General features: G+C 45.7%; 1 protein-coding gene across 2 annotated transcripts in view; it reads right to left on the reverse strand.

Annotated features, from left to right (window-relative positions):
- LOC118310609 (leucine-rich repeat and immunoglobulin-like domain-containing nogo receptor-interacting protein 3) overlaps positions 1-16411 on the reverse strand; it is a 30835-nt gene extending 14424 nt beyond the window's left edge. The window contains exon 1 of one of the 2 annotated variants that reach the window (XM_035633694.2): positions 15827-16411. The gene's annotated coding sequence lies outside the window, so the exon portion shown is untranslated. The remainder of the gene's footprint in view (positions 1-15826) is intronic. The other variant, XM_035633693.2, reaches the window with a different exon arrangement.
- Between the last annotated feature and the right edge of the window lie 336 nt (positions 16412-16747).

The raw sequence follows: 16747 nt of genomic DNA on the forward strand, positions 1-16747 counted from the left end.
GACGCACACGGTTCGTATTGAGATCGAGCTGTTCACGCTGCTGCAATCAGACTTTCGTCGGTAGATTTTGCATCAATTGTGTCACCGAGCACACGCATATTGAAAAAAGGTACAATATATTTGCTTCAGTTCTTTGATGCCTTGCGTTACTGTGTTCCGTGCTTGATTTTGCTCCCACTCAGCGCAGGCGTTGTTATTTTCCTCTCTGTTATAATGAGCAACAGTGCTGCGTAATCAAATCCATGACAAACATCAATGAAGAGTGTACGTGTGTGTGTGTGTGCTTTGGAGAGAGAGAGAGAGTGTGTGGGCATGTTTCAGTCCTCCGTGTTTCTACAGCCATTTATTTTTTCTGATGTAATTATTTTCTCTGAGCTCACTGCAAACAATACCAGAGAGAAACTGTGCGAATGCATCGCTGAACTGTCCACCTGTCGACACAAAGCACCTTCCATTGTGCTGCAGTTGATCCCGTCTAGTCCGTCAGATTAAAGTAATAAGTGGCAATTGAGAAAAACTAAATTGGCATTCCCAATCACAAAACTGAGCGCTAAATAGTTTTCAGTGTCTCAGCTTTCACAGCACTGGCATTTCAACCTTAATGTGAAAACCCCCGTGCACCCAAAATAGATCGAACTGGAATCCTACATGTAAACCTATACACACATAAGCACACACTTTCTCTCCCTCTTGCATGCATCTCTCCTTCTCCGTCTGCCTTTGCTTCCTCATTTTCTTTCTGGGCATAATCTGACAGCTGAAGAGAGTCCTGCGCTCGACAGTCGTGACAAATATACACAGGGGGACGGCGGCGGGATTACAGGGAAAAACAAAAACAAAACACTGAGGCGTCCAATCAATCACTTCAAACACCGTTTGTTCCCTTCAAACAAACATGAACTTATCTACAAACCTGCTGCGTCACATCTGTTGCCTTTCTGCGACAATCTTTCATGACTCTTATGGAAAAATCACACAAAAAATGTTAATAAATAAAACAAATAAAACAAAAACAGTATATTGTTTTCAATCTGACTGCTTGTACAGACTTAAGTTGAATTGGTGCTCTAACAAAAATACTGGTTGTCTCCGTTGACTGTATCTAAAAATGGGCATGGTCACCGGTTGGGGAATGCGAAGACAATGTGCCTGAAACAGGTATTATCTTGAATGACCAGCAGAGGGCGACTCCACTGGTTGAAAGAAGACTGAGAAAATGACTCTAATGGATATTTTTGTGTCAGTAAACATTTCCGTGAGGAGTTTATGGTCTAAATGTCCAGTGTCAAGTCTTCTCCAACACAGCATAATGTTTATTTTGAAAGTTATGCTTCCATTTTGAGTAAAACAGACGATAAAGGACGGTGTGCATTGGGACGTGGATACCGTGTGATGGACAGCTACTACCGTCCAATCGGTGCATGATACAGATGTAGGTGGACGTGCAGTGGACGAGCTCTCAGTCAGGCCCCTCCCCCGTGAGGCTTCAAATTGGCAGTTCACAAACCAGTTGGTGACGTTACGGTGGGTTGGTTCTCTCTTACTACACTTCCTTCGCAGTGAGAACTTGACATTAAATGGTTGATTAGAGTCGACTCATGTACAGTGCCAAACTACAGCGTGTTTTCATTTAATGAGACCAATAAATATTTGATGTCTCTTTACAGGAGACAGCGGGTGTGAAGAAGTCCAAAAATGTAGTGTTTTGAAAACAAAGAGAGGTGAATTTCAGTCAGTCCTCACATTCAGTGAACACGAATCCGTCTTGTTTCACTCCAAGGCCTGACACGTTTAATTAGCTGTAGCTACTCTGATGATTCTCACACCCTGCAGTGTTTTGACCTGCTTTTCTCTGGCTCAAACCAGAGAACATGGCTACACACTCTGAGAGCCCCCCCCCCCCACACACACACACACACAGCCCCATGCACACACGCACACACACACACAGGTAGATACAAGTCTCTGCTTAGGTGATACATCTTTAGGGTCTCCACTCTGTCAGACTCAGTCACAGCCAACCCATAGACATTGTAAACCTCACGTACACTACTTCTACCATGTGACATCCCACTTTCCTCTCCCACTCTCGAGGAAGTCATGTGATCTGGAGGTTCAGGGGTCATGGGCTCCAGGGCAGTAGTAATTTCAGCTTAGTCGGCAGACATTAGCAGCATGCTGGGGCTAAAAGGGGAACAGATTGGATTACACCACCCCCCCCCCCCCCCCCCCCCCCCCCCATAAAAAGTCACCCAGACATTATCTCTAAATCATTAGGGTCTGTTAAACTTCCAACATCCACTTATGTCATAGGAAGATCTGACTCACATAACTCATGCCATGCGCAGTATGCGTTTGGGTCCTCAAAAGCAAAGGATTAGAAACAAAAAAAAACTTTGTTGTGTCTTCACAAGATGGTTGTAAGGTACAAGAATGTTTCTCCAATTGAGAGATTTTTTCCTTGCGTGTACTTATTCATGTGTATTCTGCACTTGAATGGCAACTACAAGTGAGGCTCTGTTGTCCCGGTTGGGACTTTGCCTCATTATCGGGCTGGTTGGAGCTGCGACAGACTCCATTTCCTCATCATGCTGACAGATGTAGAAAATCCTCCTTTACTGTTGGGTTCAGAGCAGAGTCAGCTCTGAACCCGGCTCTGTGTTGTGTTGAAATGGCATGTGTGCTGGTCTGATATGAGACTGTATACGTGAGGAAGAGCTTCCTCTGCAGTTCAGAGATTTGGACACCTGCCAGCTGATAAGCAGATATAAGTCTTACAAGTCATTAAGTCGGGTACGTGCACTGCTGAAGACACACAAAGCTGCACAACTTGTGGCTGTGCATGCACGCCAATAAGGCAGTGTTTGCAGAGCCTTTTCTATAGGTGTATTAAGGAAAAGCATTAAGTGCGGCAATTGTTTATCCTTGGGTGTAATTAACCGGCAAGTGAGGGGATTATTACACCGTTAGCCACAGTGCAAGTTGGAGGGAACGAGTCCAGAATAGCAGGGAGATAAAAGATTTAATCAAACTTGACCCGTCTGTGTGAAAAAAATTCACACATGCAGACACCAATCATTTTGAGTGACACACACAATGACAAGTGACTGAACAGCCTTGAATTAGTCTCGGCCTTTGGGGATCTATGGCCTTATTACTGGCGTGGATTGAAATGACTCATTAATTATCTGACACAAGCTTCCAAAAATCTTGGTCACCACCACCAGCCTTGTGTGATGATATTGCCTCATGTTTGTAGAATAAACACACAAAAAAAAATCTGAATGTTTTGTAGAATTTTTTTTCTGGGTCATGCTGATGAATGCGGTCTCTTATTGTTGCAAAAGAAGACAAACCTCGTCCTCGCGCACACAAGACACTCTGTCATTACAGTTTTGAATGGCAGGCTCAAGATGGGTTATGAAGGGAGTTCATTTCTGGTGTCATTTCCTTTCTAAAGGCTAATGAGTTTCCAGATAACAAAATGGTGGGGACGATCCCAAGGGCTGGTCATTGGGAAGGGAAATCACGTCTTCTTCTCCGCGCCAACACCAGCAGCTGGAGATTGTGATGATAGCCGGGCAATTTCTGCGGAGGAAAACATTTCCCTGGAGACACCTCACCTGAAAGGCAGCGGCCCCTTTTTCACCCTGTTCAGCTCAACGTGTGTGTGTGTGTGTGCGTGCGCGCATGTGTGTGTGTGTTTGTGTGTATGAGTGTATGTATATGTGCATGTTTGTGAGTGTGTATAAAACATGGGGGTGTTTTATATCCCTTTGGCATCAAGAAGATAAATTAATTCAATTCTCCAGCTCGTTAGATAGGTAAAAGCCAAACAGGGAATATAAAACCAAGACAGCTGATGCCTCCTTGATACACCACCGCAAATGAGACGGGTGCAAAAACAAAAACTGCGTTGAAAAGAAAATTGAAGGCGTCTGAAAAAGATGACCACAGTGTGTGCAATGGATAGATGTGGGTCTCAAGGGAAGAGATGACGGACATTGAGGACAGGAAAGTATTGAGTGTGATGGTTGAAAGAGGAGGACATGATTGGGCGGGGGTGGGGGGACGAGAGGGACACTGTCTCACTCCGTCACATCAATGATAGACGAAGGTCAAAGCTATTCCACGGTTGAGAGAATCAAATGATGCAAATTAGGCCCGATGCTCAATCAGATGCCACGGGATTTAGTGTTTTAAACATCTTCAAATTCATAACACTGAAATGTAAAATGGTTCCAGTGGCATTTTGCTGAGTGAAAAGGCCACGTCTGTCCAGGAGAGGAAAACGGAAAAAAAATAACAAAACCTGTGTGAGTGACTGATGTGTGGTTCGTGGTACAAATATGTAGCAAGTAAACAGCAAGAAAGGGAACGAGTGGAGGGAGAAAGGAGAGGGTGGAGGGGGAGGAGTGTGACAGCTTTCCTTCTCCGCTCTTTGAAGAACAGCGTGGTGCCAGCAGGGTGCCAGATTCACACAGGAAGAATTCACAAGGAATACGTACACAGCTCTGACCTGATTGCATAAACTGATTGCAAATTTATCTTAAATCACGCTCAGACTCTGACGTGATTTCTCTTTCAATTTCTCTATTGTTTCAAATAATAAAAATCTCAAGAACATGACATCAAATCAGCCCAAAGCATATCATGGACGCTGTGGTTTATAAACCATGCACATAACAAAGGAGGATGCCCGTGTACAGTGGATATGCGCAAGGACGGGGAAGACAGTGCATATGCATACAGTACATGGCAGGGATGTAGACAGCAGAGTAATTGCACTGCTTCATGGACAATAGTGACCCTGTTAGCCCAAAAGCTTATTGGCTGCCGGTTTCTCTGATTCTGGCAGTGCAACCAATAGGGAGCCGTCACTGCCATTTCAGATGCGGGGATGAAGAAGTGGTAAGAGGAAGGGGTGGAAAGACAGGGAAATAGAGGTGAAGGCAGAGAAAAAAAAAGGATAATGTGGGGAGGGGAGAGAAATGGAGAGTGACAAGGAGGGAGATACGGAATAAAAGGAAGCAGTAGATGTGGAGGAGAGAGCGGAGTTCTTTGTACTGAGGAAACAAAAGCAACAATCTCTGAGCACTGATAAGACCGCTCAGCTTGTGGTTGTACAACGCCAACAGAGCATTTGTGTGTGTGTGTGTGTGTGTGTGTTTGTCCTGTGCATCTTTGTGTAGGGTGCTCAACAAGACATTATGTGATCATCACACTTCCTGGATCCTCTTCTCACCAGAGATCCCAAAGGGGGGTGTACAATCAACCCCTCTCTCTCTCTCTCTCTCTCTCTCTCTCTCTCTCTCTCTCTCTCTCTCTCTCTCACACACACACACACACACACACGGATATGAATATTAAAGAATATTAAAGGGAGGATGTGCCAGAGGAAGAGACAGAGCATTATTGAGATTTCCTCACCCTGCTCAAAAATTAGGGGTTTTGAACATCTGCAATTCAAGGAAAATTGGGCAAACTCGATCTGCTGAGGAGAGAACAGCTGCTAATGGACACTAATATTGAAATCAGTCTCAAATGTCAAAAAATATTAACTCAAACATAAGAGTGCAGTGTAGCAATGATCCCACACATTCCAAGGTGTTGGAATTACGACATAGAAACGTCTTCATAAATGAAAGAATTTATAGCCCAAATTATGGAAGTAAGACCTTGGTTCTTTTTTTCAAACCTGAACTATAAAACCTATAAAACACACACTGCCATAGGGATTATGTAGCTTGAACCCTGATAGCATCCTCTATCTGGAACAACTGGCAAAACCCTGGAGGAACATCATCATCCAGCAGTAAAACCAGACAAAAGAAACGCTTTGCTACTGATTCACCTAATCATTTTTCTCACCTCCAAAAAAAAAAAGCAGCTATAAAGTGAATGATGGCAGATGCGCTTCCCTGAGAGAATATTAGAGCATTCAGGGTCCTTACGCTCCTAAAGGAAGCTGTGGGACTCTGGCATTGAAGACACCCAGAGATGATGGGAATTCTCTCCAGGGAGCATCCGGTTAAAATTCAAGGACTCTCTCCGTCTCTCCTTTTCGCTCCCTCCATTGCTCATCTCGCTTCTTCTCTCTCTCTCTCTATCTCTCAGCGAGGTCATGGCCGAAAAGTTTCAATGATGCCTCCGGGGACGGAGAAGAATCATCCAAGTGTGCATCTGCATCTATGTGTGTGCGTATCCGGGTGCATGATTGACCTTATGTGCACGCGGAGCTTGTGTGTCTGTGTTTTTGTCCAGCTGAAGATCATGTACAGACGCGTAGGTGGTTGACCGCACAGTGGCCTCTGCCGAACACTCTCAGGGTTATCAGATCGCCTGCAGCCCGGCCGCTGCGCCGGTCTGATGTGATGTGATGAGCATTTTGCCTCTCCCCCTGTTGTTTCCTCTCTCCGTGAAATCAGTAACATTTCAACTGAGAGCTTGTGGGACTTGCTTCAGGGCGTTCAATAACTGTCCTACCGATTGTCAAACGCAGAACATCAAATGCGAGAGAGATGGCGAGCACTCTGTAATGAGATCAGTGGCCGTCTTTGAGGGAGAAAGCTGGCGAAACAAACTGTCTGTTGCACGTTGTGCCAACAAAGCTATTCACCAAAAATCAGCAACACAGCATCCGTGATCACTGCTGACTGTACAGTACGCACTGGCAGAAGAGCTTCAGGTTGGCTTCAGATTGGTTCTGGTAGATGCACAACCCCATCAACAAACAGCACACACACATGGGTGAATGGATACACACCTCAATCATATAGACAGGAAGGCGCAAACACACATAAATGAGGCTGACTTCATCCACCGCTAATCCCATCCTATCTGCTTAGTATGCAGTGCTTCCCAAGGACAGAAGAGAAGAATCTGTTCTATCTCCATGTGATAGCGAGTGAACTGGTGGGAGGAATAAGAGAGAGCACGAAGAGAGGGAGAAGACAGAGTGAGCGCTGCAGGAAAGGCACTGACAGCTCGCGGTTCGAAAATAGCCTGAATGGTGCGGCTCCAAAATAATTCCCTTTTCCTCCCTGATCCTAATTTCAACCACAGTGGCTGAATTATTCATCTAGACCAATGACATGCAGGGAAGGGGACAAAGAGTCATTGCTCTATTTTGATTCACATAATAAATTCATGGCTCGATGTTTAAAAGGAGGGAAAAATAGACGGAGGAGGGGGAGTCAGCGGAGGTTCTCAGGTCAGGTTGTGAGTGCCAGAAAGCGTGACCCAAGGATGACATGGGAAGTGGCAGAGGGAGGGAAACTGGATATCAGGAATAAAAGCTCTCAAATGGAGAAAGATGTCGAGGGTTTGGAGTTAAAGGAGATTCCACACATTCATGACGGCACGGCTGACAAAGCATATTAACCCAAGATCAGCGGAGAATGAGGCTGACAGGCAAAGAGGAAACCAAAAAGGAAAAGACAGAATCAAATGCTAGGGTTTCGCACGGGCCTGAATATAATACATTATTGTTATGGTTGTTTGTAGCTTTAATATAGCTCAGCTAGCAAGTTTCTTCAGGTCAATTACAGTGTGTCTTTATGTGTCAAACAGCCTGAAAAATGTCTTGTTAGTCCAACTTTACCCATTTTTTTGTGGCTCGTGCATAAGCGTGAGCTGCTTTCAGACGTGCACTGAAGTCTAGACAATTTCCAGAAGTTTTCCAGATGGGCCGTGTGTGAATAATTTGAATGTGTCTCCTGATGACTTTAGTGCAGACATGGACAGAGACTCAGTCATTGGTTAAACAGGGTAACATCTCATCATCATGATGAGGAAAACGAAAAGACAAAAGACAACAAAAAAAATCCTGAAAATCCTGACAGGAGAGAGTGTGAATATAGGCTACATTATACTTTAATGGAAGTATTGCATCTCTCACCTTTATTGGATGAAAAATGTTTTAAGAATGAGGACTACTTTTCTCCCTGGGGTCAAATGGTAAATTGTCCAACAGGACTACAACAGACTCGTGTTTCTCATCTTCAAAGAGTCCGGGTTAAAAGAAAAGCTGGGCAATCTTAAAGTCGGGTCGGCGCAGTACTACGCGGGAAACAAGGTACCAGATGAGCCACAGAAGGGGAAGACGAGACGAAGCGAAGAAGAAGAGAAGCCGCTTGCCACAGGCTTTTGTTCTCTCTAAACAAACAGCAGTCACTTTAACAAGCTGCTGAAACAATCGGAGTCAGGGGACACAACACCACGCAGGCAGTCACGCAAGACCGTGAGCTAATGAACAACTTCTCTTTGTTCATCGCTCTCTTTAACTCCGTGCATGTACAAGCTCACATTAATATGTACGACTGCAGCGGCTGCCCTCCTTTTCCCACTGTCTGTTTTAACTTTTGAGTGAAACAGGAAGATCTCCGTGAATGCAGCCTCTCTCCTCTAGGGTTTGTTTAAAAAGACCGAGAGACAGACTGCCTTGCAGAAGGGCAACATTTCCCGGACCAATTTAGAAACTGGTGAAAAAACACAGCGGCCGGGACGCAGCGGAGCACATGATTTGTGACAGTTTTGCTGTACAAATGAGAGGAGAAGCCAAGCAAAGAGCAATTTCACTTCAAAGCGGCAGCTAACATTTATCTCCACAAGGACCTCAACGGACACTGTACAAATCCACACAGTATGTGACACATATAAAGGACAAAGTGACACATATGTGCGAGCATCCCCAAGTGACTTCCACATGCCCCCAGTCCTGCAGGGAGGGTGACGCACATGGGTTCCTGTGTGAATGTGTGTGTCTGTGTGTGTGTGTGTGTGTGTGAATGTAGGCGCACCAATGGTGAACAGTCCCCAGGCCTCTGCAAGCCTGTTTGTGTAGCAGTGAGGCAGAAGTAATGGTCGGAATCTGTGCTCCCTCAGAGCGAAATGTGTGTGTGTGTGTGTGTGTGAGTGAGTGAGTGAGTGAGTGAGTGAGTGAGTGAGTGAGTGAGTGAGTGAGAGTGTGAGTAGAATAGGGGGTCAGTGCTAAAGGACATTACAGAAAATCTGTCATTCACCCAAACAAATAACTCCCACAGCGGCGTGGACGGTGTTTAACACAACCACATTTACCGACATTTCACACAACTGAAATTTGACTTCCCTCCGCCCTTCTTGTTCGGACATATGAACTAAGATGATACAGCAGCAACATGTCGGCATTTTCCATTTTTAAAGAGAAGATAGAACCTGTTTGACGTATGAAATTGTGGACTCAGCGTCCAAGCTTTTAGGTGGACAGTTTTGACATTTAGAGAGCGGGTGTTGCTAGACAACACACTGTCAACCTTCCCCACTGCACTTAAACATGTCATGGCCCTGTAGCCCAAATGTTCACACTGGATGTAATTGTCCCTGTTTTCAACAAGGCCACATAGTGTTGTTCTTAAGAATATCTTCTAATTAAATGGTTTTTCGACAAATGGTTTTAATTTAATGTTTTTACTTTAATGTGAAATAATGGCCTTTGAGGTATTCCAGCATCATTTTTTAACACATTTCTTTCCTGACCTTTTTCTTTCTTCACAAGTCCTCACAATTTAATTTCTGCAACGGAGCAGTGAGGAGTGTTCAAGAAATGCTACTTGAATCATTAAAATCCAATTTGCAGGACTGGGGGCACAACACTCCATCATGGATATCAGCCAAGCCCTCCTCTCATCGCAGGAAATACGTGGTTTGTATTGTGCCAGAGCAAACTGAGGGATCAGAGGAGAAATCAATAGCAATACAGCATTACAGCGTTCACTAAGTCAGAGCGCTCACTGATCAGAAAGACGTTCCTCTACTAAGAATCACTGATGAAAGAGTGAAAGGGAGTGACGGAGAGACAGAGAACAGAGAGGAGAGGAGAGGAGGAAAGTGAAGCGTACAAGTGAGATTGACCCACAAACACACACACACATACACACACACACACAGACACACACACACACAGACACACACACACGCACACACACTTTGATTGTGCCAGAAGTCATGTGGTTAGAGTTAATGAATAATGTCTCCCCTGCCCCAAAGGTCTGTTCTACAGATGGCCTTCACACAGACACAGACACAGACACACACAACACACAACACACAACACACAACACACACACACACACATACACACACACACACACACACACACACACACACCTATAGCTATCTGGCCAGTGCCTAACATGCCCTAACAGCTATTTCCAAAGTACTGTATATCTGAATTTCACTCTACATTAGGTTACCACATCAGCACTAACACCTTCCAATCCCCCCCCCCCCCCCCCCCCCCCCCCACACACACACACAGAGAGAGAGAGAGAGAGAGGGGAAACAAAAGAGAAAGAAGGAGAAGCTCCTGTAACCCGCATGTGGACATTAACTGAAAATTGTTGCATTATTAAAATGTAAAGTGATACTATTTAACTTGCATTAACATTCAATTAACAATAGCAGATATAGGTGCCCTTTTACTCACACGACACACACACACACACACACAAACACACGCACACGTACACACACACACACACACACACACACACACACACACACACACACACACACACACACACACACACACACACACACACACACACACAAAGGGTTAAGTCATTGACCTGCATTAACATCTGTAGAGGGAAGGGAAGCACAGGTGAGCAGAGCCGCAAACTTTGTGACCCACATCAACATTTAATGAAGTCTGAGAAATATGATTCCTCAATTCAAGAAGGGCAGGTAAAAGAGGTGTAGCACAAGTACACACACACACACAGACACACACAGACAGACAAACAGACAGACAGACACACACACACACACACACACACACACACACACACACACACACAATTCTTCCTGTTGCAACAGGTGATGCAAGGAAAAGGTCTTACACACACTCACCTTTTCTATTGGCATTTGTCAATAGACAAATTGACCACATTGACCACTGTGCTAACACCCATAATTACAGAAACTCTAATATTAAGAATAATTGCAGGTTACTGTATTAAAGGTCAGATGCTTTTCTTTCAATTTGCAATATGCTTCCAATTTAGGTCACATTTTAAGGTAGGAAGTGAAACATTTCTCTTTATAGAAGTCTCATTAAAATAGCAACCAATAGCAACTTGGTTATTTTTTTAGGTCCTTTCACTGCATCAGTCAGTGTCTGTGAACATGCCAGACCAAAGGTGGTTACATCATTGACTGGGAAGGGGTCAAAGTCGTTGACCAGGAGTCAGTTAATGATCAGAGATGCATCAATGAAGCCATTCACATCTGATATCATCCACGAATAGGAGTCATGATCGCCCTCCATTTACAACCACATGACTGAAGTTCCATACATACAGTCGATAACATGATGACACTTCAGCCAGACTACGAAATGCAATTGAAAGCTCAGAAAAACAAACCTGTTTAGAATTTAATCACATTTACTTTTCCCAAGGTTAACTACGACCCTCCGTCTTTTATGTTAAGGTTCAGTTTGAAAGAAGTGTACTGACAGTTTTCTGAGGAAAAGCAGGACAATCTTAGCATGATACTCAGACTTAACCGCCATTTTGTTTCACTTCATTCATTCTGATTGGTTGATTGTTTCTTCATTCGGAGGAAAGGAACCATGCAGGCAAGAGAAAATCCCAAAAGCATTTGCAATATCAGCAAACAGCAGCAAAATGTTTGATATTACTCAGAGCCCCGGTCGCATTAAGGTCATTTGGGATCTGAAGGAATTCCGATTCAGACGTTGGTCAGAAAAGGACGTAGATAAAGTTGAAATACCAGTGAAGAACCAGTCTGTTGAGAGAAGAGGGGCTGAGGTCTGACTGTGCGATTGATCCTTGTTGGTCCAGTAGCAGCTTGGCTCTTCACATTGTTGTTCAGATTGTAAACAGTAGTCATTGATCTCTTTCTGAATCATCAGCTGCTGCTTGACTACCACTGAAATAAATGACATTTACAGAGAACTTGCATCAACGTAGCTGCCTCTGTTCAAGGCTTCGCTAGAAGGTCCATAAATTGTCTGGTTTAATGTGTCCAGTTGGTGTCCAAGAACCAACCTGCGTATTTTCCCCTGCCAACAACAAGCCGGTGTTTATTCATGACTCATTTTACGCTGCCTTGTAGAAGCAGTCTCATAATAATGCTTCTTGGCAGAGTGTCAGATTAACTGCAGTTATGTGATGTTGTGGTAAAAGGCTATTTGTCTCCAACAGTTTATCTTTCTGCTTTCTGCATCAGTGCGGCTTTGAATTAGGTGTCTTAGAAGTTCACTCGGAGGGTAAGATTGTAGTAATTTCAAGGAAAGATTCAATCATCTCTCAATTCAATTTGACAGTTTATTTTAAAGAGATTGGGAATGACTCGAGGGATGGTTGTTTCGGACTGAATAATGAAATAAAGCTAAATGCTAATTCATTTTCAGTGTCAGGCGAGAGATACCAGGTGACCTTAAAACTTTCCTATCACACCCGCTGCAGCTGAAAGAGAGAGTCAGAGGGTGGAAGTGGAGAAGACAGACAGACAGAGCGATCGGGTCCGTGAGCGGAAGAATGAACAACAGAATCAGGGCGCCCCGGGGTCACGTCTGAGAAAATGCAGCCAGGAAAGTAAATTAAAGTAAGCAAAATGAAAAGTGAAAGGGCAGAATGAGGAAAACAGCAGAATCGTGAGGGACGAAGTGTAAGAGACAGGATCAGCTATAGAGGAGGAGGCGGCGGTGAAAGAAGGTCAGGAGGCCGTGTTGAAGCAGGGAAGGAGGCAGAGACTGCAGAGGAGTCGCAGTTCCAACCTTTTGGTTATTTGCCCTGAGGTAGAAGCTGGTTTGTTGATTATTTAAAACAAACAGCGGGATCATGCCCTTTAATTTAAAGGTGTGTGTATGTATGTGAGACGAACCATGGATGTGGATACACACGTTCATGCACATGCACACACTCACGGGCGCACACTGGTATTATTACACTGTAATGCTGAATGATACTGGAAGACCATTAAATTCAGTTTTGTGAACGACCTCTGATGCAACCACGAGGCTCTGTGCTGTAATTCCACACTTTAATAAGGGCTGGTGTTTTACTGTGCATGTGTGTATTCATGTGTGTGTGTAGCCGTGGGCGTCGCAGATGTGTGTCTATGGTCTTTGGTCTTTGCCCTTGTCCGTGTGTTCGCTTCAATCATCATCCAGCCGTCTAATAGCAGCCATTCTCCATGCAGGACATCCTTAAGACCCTTGGTGCATTTCTCAAGGTCAGCCATCATCATCACTCACACACTCACACACACACACACACACACACACACACACACACACACTAAGCTCAAAAGGCTCCTTCAACAGGCCTACGTAGCCCCGGTCACCTCTCCAATCAAACCCTCTCCTCACAGTGCAGCCAATCATTGCTCATTTTCTCCTTCCACTCGTCTCCTTTTTTTTCTCCCTGCGAAGCCTTAACCTTCTGTGTTACAGGCGTTTTCACGCAACCTGTGTCATATTTCCAATGCTTTGTCGGTCATTACTATAAGATGCGATAACTCTCAGCATGTCTGTTGCTGGAATGTGGGAACAAGGTGACATTGCTGAAAACAAGTTAGACAAATAAGAAACACAAGGCGTCTGATTATCATCCCATCAGGTTATTAGCAAAAAAAAAGTGAGTGAGTCAAAACGATCCTGAAAGGTACAGTTATTACCAAAACTGAACATAACTGGCTGAGAATGAGGTTATGTGTAGGAAACTGCACCAACACAGTTTGTTGTGGATATCCAATATATTGGCAAAGTATTGCACATGATTTTCCTGTGCAATTTGAAACTTTTACTCGATATAAAGTGGCTTATAATGTAGTATAATGTAGCTATCTTGTTGGCAACCTGTTATCGCCTGATCACTCACACCTCCCCGGTGATATTAACTTCACCAAGACTACAAAACACAAGATTTCTCCCTTGCAGCGGAAGGCCTGCTTGCATTGGCTCTCGGTTTATCTGCCTCTCTCTTCACCTTCTTTCCCCCGAGGTGCCTGAAAACTATCACTTTGCCGTGGTGTCCATTTACTGGAAAGAGACGAGCAATCAGCACCTGTCGGCATGGAGGCCAAACATTTTCTCCCGCATTCTCCCATTCCACTGTCGCCCGCTGTCCCGTATTTCCCTGCGACTCCTCAGATTGCTCCATTATTGCCTCAATGTTGTTCACGATATTATCACAATTGCCATCCCTCTCTTTCTGTTCATTATGCCCTCTCCTTCTTATCCTTCTCCTCTATGATCTGACTAGGTCTTGGTTCCAGTCTCTTTCATGTCTTTTCATACTGTTTTACCAGCTTGGCAGCAGAAAGGACAGCGATGCCATGCTTCAGGTCAGGTGTGACCGTTTTTATCTAAGTCCCGCTTTTGTAGCAATGCCGTTATTATATTATTGGATAAATAAGGTAGTGCAAGGAGTCAGTGGGAACGAGAGGTTTGGATCAGGGGGTTTTAACGGTCTGGCAAGTCTGCTGTCTCAGACGCCAACAGCAAGTTCGCCCATATGCTGGGAGCAATCTGTCTGCCAGCTCTGTCTGGGTTTTCTGTTTTGTTTTCAGGAAGACAAGGCTGCAAACAGCGATAAAGTCAGGAACCCAAACAACTTAATGAGGACCAGGAAATAATGAGCTGATTGCATGATTAGACGCATAATTCTCCTGTACACCGAAAAAAAACCCCACAGCATTTTCATATTCACGTTTCTTTCCTGGATCTGTGGGAGCAGCGATAACAGGAGGTGACTGCCGCGTTTAGGCTGAGGTCACTCTCTTTGCTCGAGTTCAGGCAGCCATGAGGAAGCGGTCATGAAATCCGCGCCCATCCCTCACTTTGATTGTTGGAAAAGGCGGACAGGAAACTAGTCAGCCATGCTGTCTGGAGGGGCAGGGTCAGGTAAAGGTAATTGCTTAGCAAGAGAATGAAACAAGAGATAGGATCAGGGGGAAAAGGAGCAGAGGTGACAGCCTGTAATTGGAAATGGAGAAAGAAGGGAGGTGGTGTAAAAAAGCAAGAGAGAGAGAGGGAAAAGGGAAGTGGGTAGAGAGAGAGAGAGAGAGAAAGAGGGGCGGCTGGCTGATGCACCTCATGCAAACCTGCTGTCATAAGCCATATGCCCTGTGCCACGACGTGACGTAACACATGGCCACACATGTCATGTCACCAACAGATCCTGCGTCCTGCAGTGTAGCGTGGGGGTGAGCAGAGCTGTATGTGTCTGAGCCCGGAGAACAAACACGTCTTCACCGCACAGCTTCTTCCTGCGGCCACACAAGTTCGACCCGTCCGATTTTTACCGCGCGCAATTTACGAGCGAGCGCAGTGTGCCGGACAAATACGCACAAAAGTTAATGTGACGAGCGTGTTACAGCCACTGAAAGTCAGATGAGTGCGACGGGTTTTTTTGGGGGGGGGGATTTGTCCGAGCCACACCGCGAAACATTCCGCCATTAATTCACGCGCACCACCTCTCTGACAGCTGTGAAGTGCCTCCGGTGGTACACGACGATGTTATTCCGAGAGGTAGATGGTGCGCAAACGCATGACCCGGGCAAAAACAAACACAGACACACGCGCCCCGTCTCTCCTCTTCATCCTCTCTCCTGCGCTGCGAGTATCCGAGGGCAAGTGAGGGGGGACTTGTCAGGGAGGTTAGTCATCGACCCCGAAGATCTTGCAAAACATGCACTGTTGCGTTTCAAGTGGGTGTCTGTGCGCTGTTGGGGACAATACAACAGCCACCACCACTGAGGACAACATGTAGCCTGCGTGTCGGCGCGCGGGTGTGTGTAGTGTGCGTGCACATACCCCGGACTGGAGCGCGCTCCTTGGTGCCTCCTCATCGTTCCAGCGGTGCGTGAATGTGAATCTGTTCTCTCCTCTTTGCCCCCACAAGTTGCCGACGCCGCTCCACACGCGCCTGACCCGCGCTCCTCAGCTCCCCCTCAGTCTGTCTCACTCCCGGAGCCTGGCATCAGCAGCTGCACTGAACCTGCCACTCGTCCCCCTCCTCTCTCTCCTCCTGCCTCCCTCCCTCCCTCCCTCCCTCGCAGGCTCGTGCGTATACACACCTCCTTTCACTCCTTGTCAGTTATGTCCCCCCCTCCAAAACAATGATCCGGGCATTCACAGGAGGGGGGCGGGCGGGCTCAGTTGAGATGTTCCTCTCCTTCAGGCGGTGCTCCTCAGACGGCCGGGGCGCCCTCCATCTCCCCCGGCATGGATGTGGGATTAGGAGAGAAGGAGAGGGAGGATGGGGAAAGAGAGCGTGCTGTTGCTGTTGTCTCTGCCTCCCTCACAATGATCGCACCTCTCTCTCTGTCTCTCTCTGTGTGTCTCTCTCTCTCTGTGTGTCTCTCTCTCTCTCTCTCTCTCTCTCTCTCTGTGTGTGTCTCTCTCTCTCTCTCTCTCTCTCTCTCTGTCTCTCTCTCTCTGTCTCTCTCTCTCTCTCTACCTTCCCTCCATCTCTTCTCTCAGTCACCATCTATCTGCTGCCTCTCCGGCTGTTTGGTCTTACAGTTCAGTGAGCTGCCGGGCGTCAGGGAGTCTCTCTCTCTCAGGCAGGCAGAGAGACGAAAACGAAAAGGACGGGAAAGAAATTAGACGACGGAGAAACAGGAGAGAAGAACATTACTGCATTTTGAGCCTCGAGAAGAGGACTAATAACAATACCATTACCACTACCACCAACCCTACTGCTACTACTGTAACTATACTACTAATAATGGA

This window comes from Scophthalmus maximus, chromosome 5, assembly GCF_022379125.1.
Source record: "Scophthalmus maximus strain ysfricsl-2021 chromosome 5, ASM2237912v1, whole genome shotgun sequence".
In the NCBI taxonomy this organism is placed as follows: Eukaryota; Metazoa; Chordata; class Actinopteri; order Pleuronectiformes; family Scophthalmidae; genus Scophthalmus; species Scophthalmus maximus.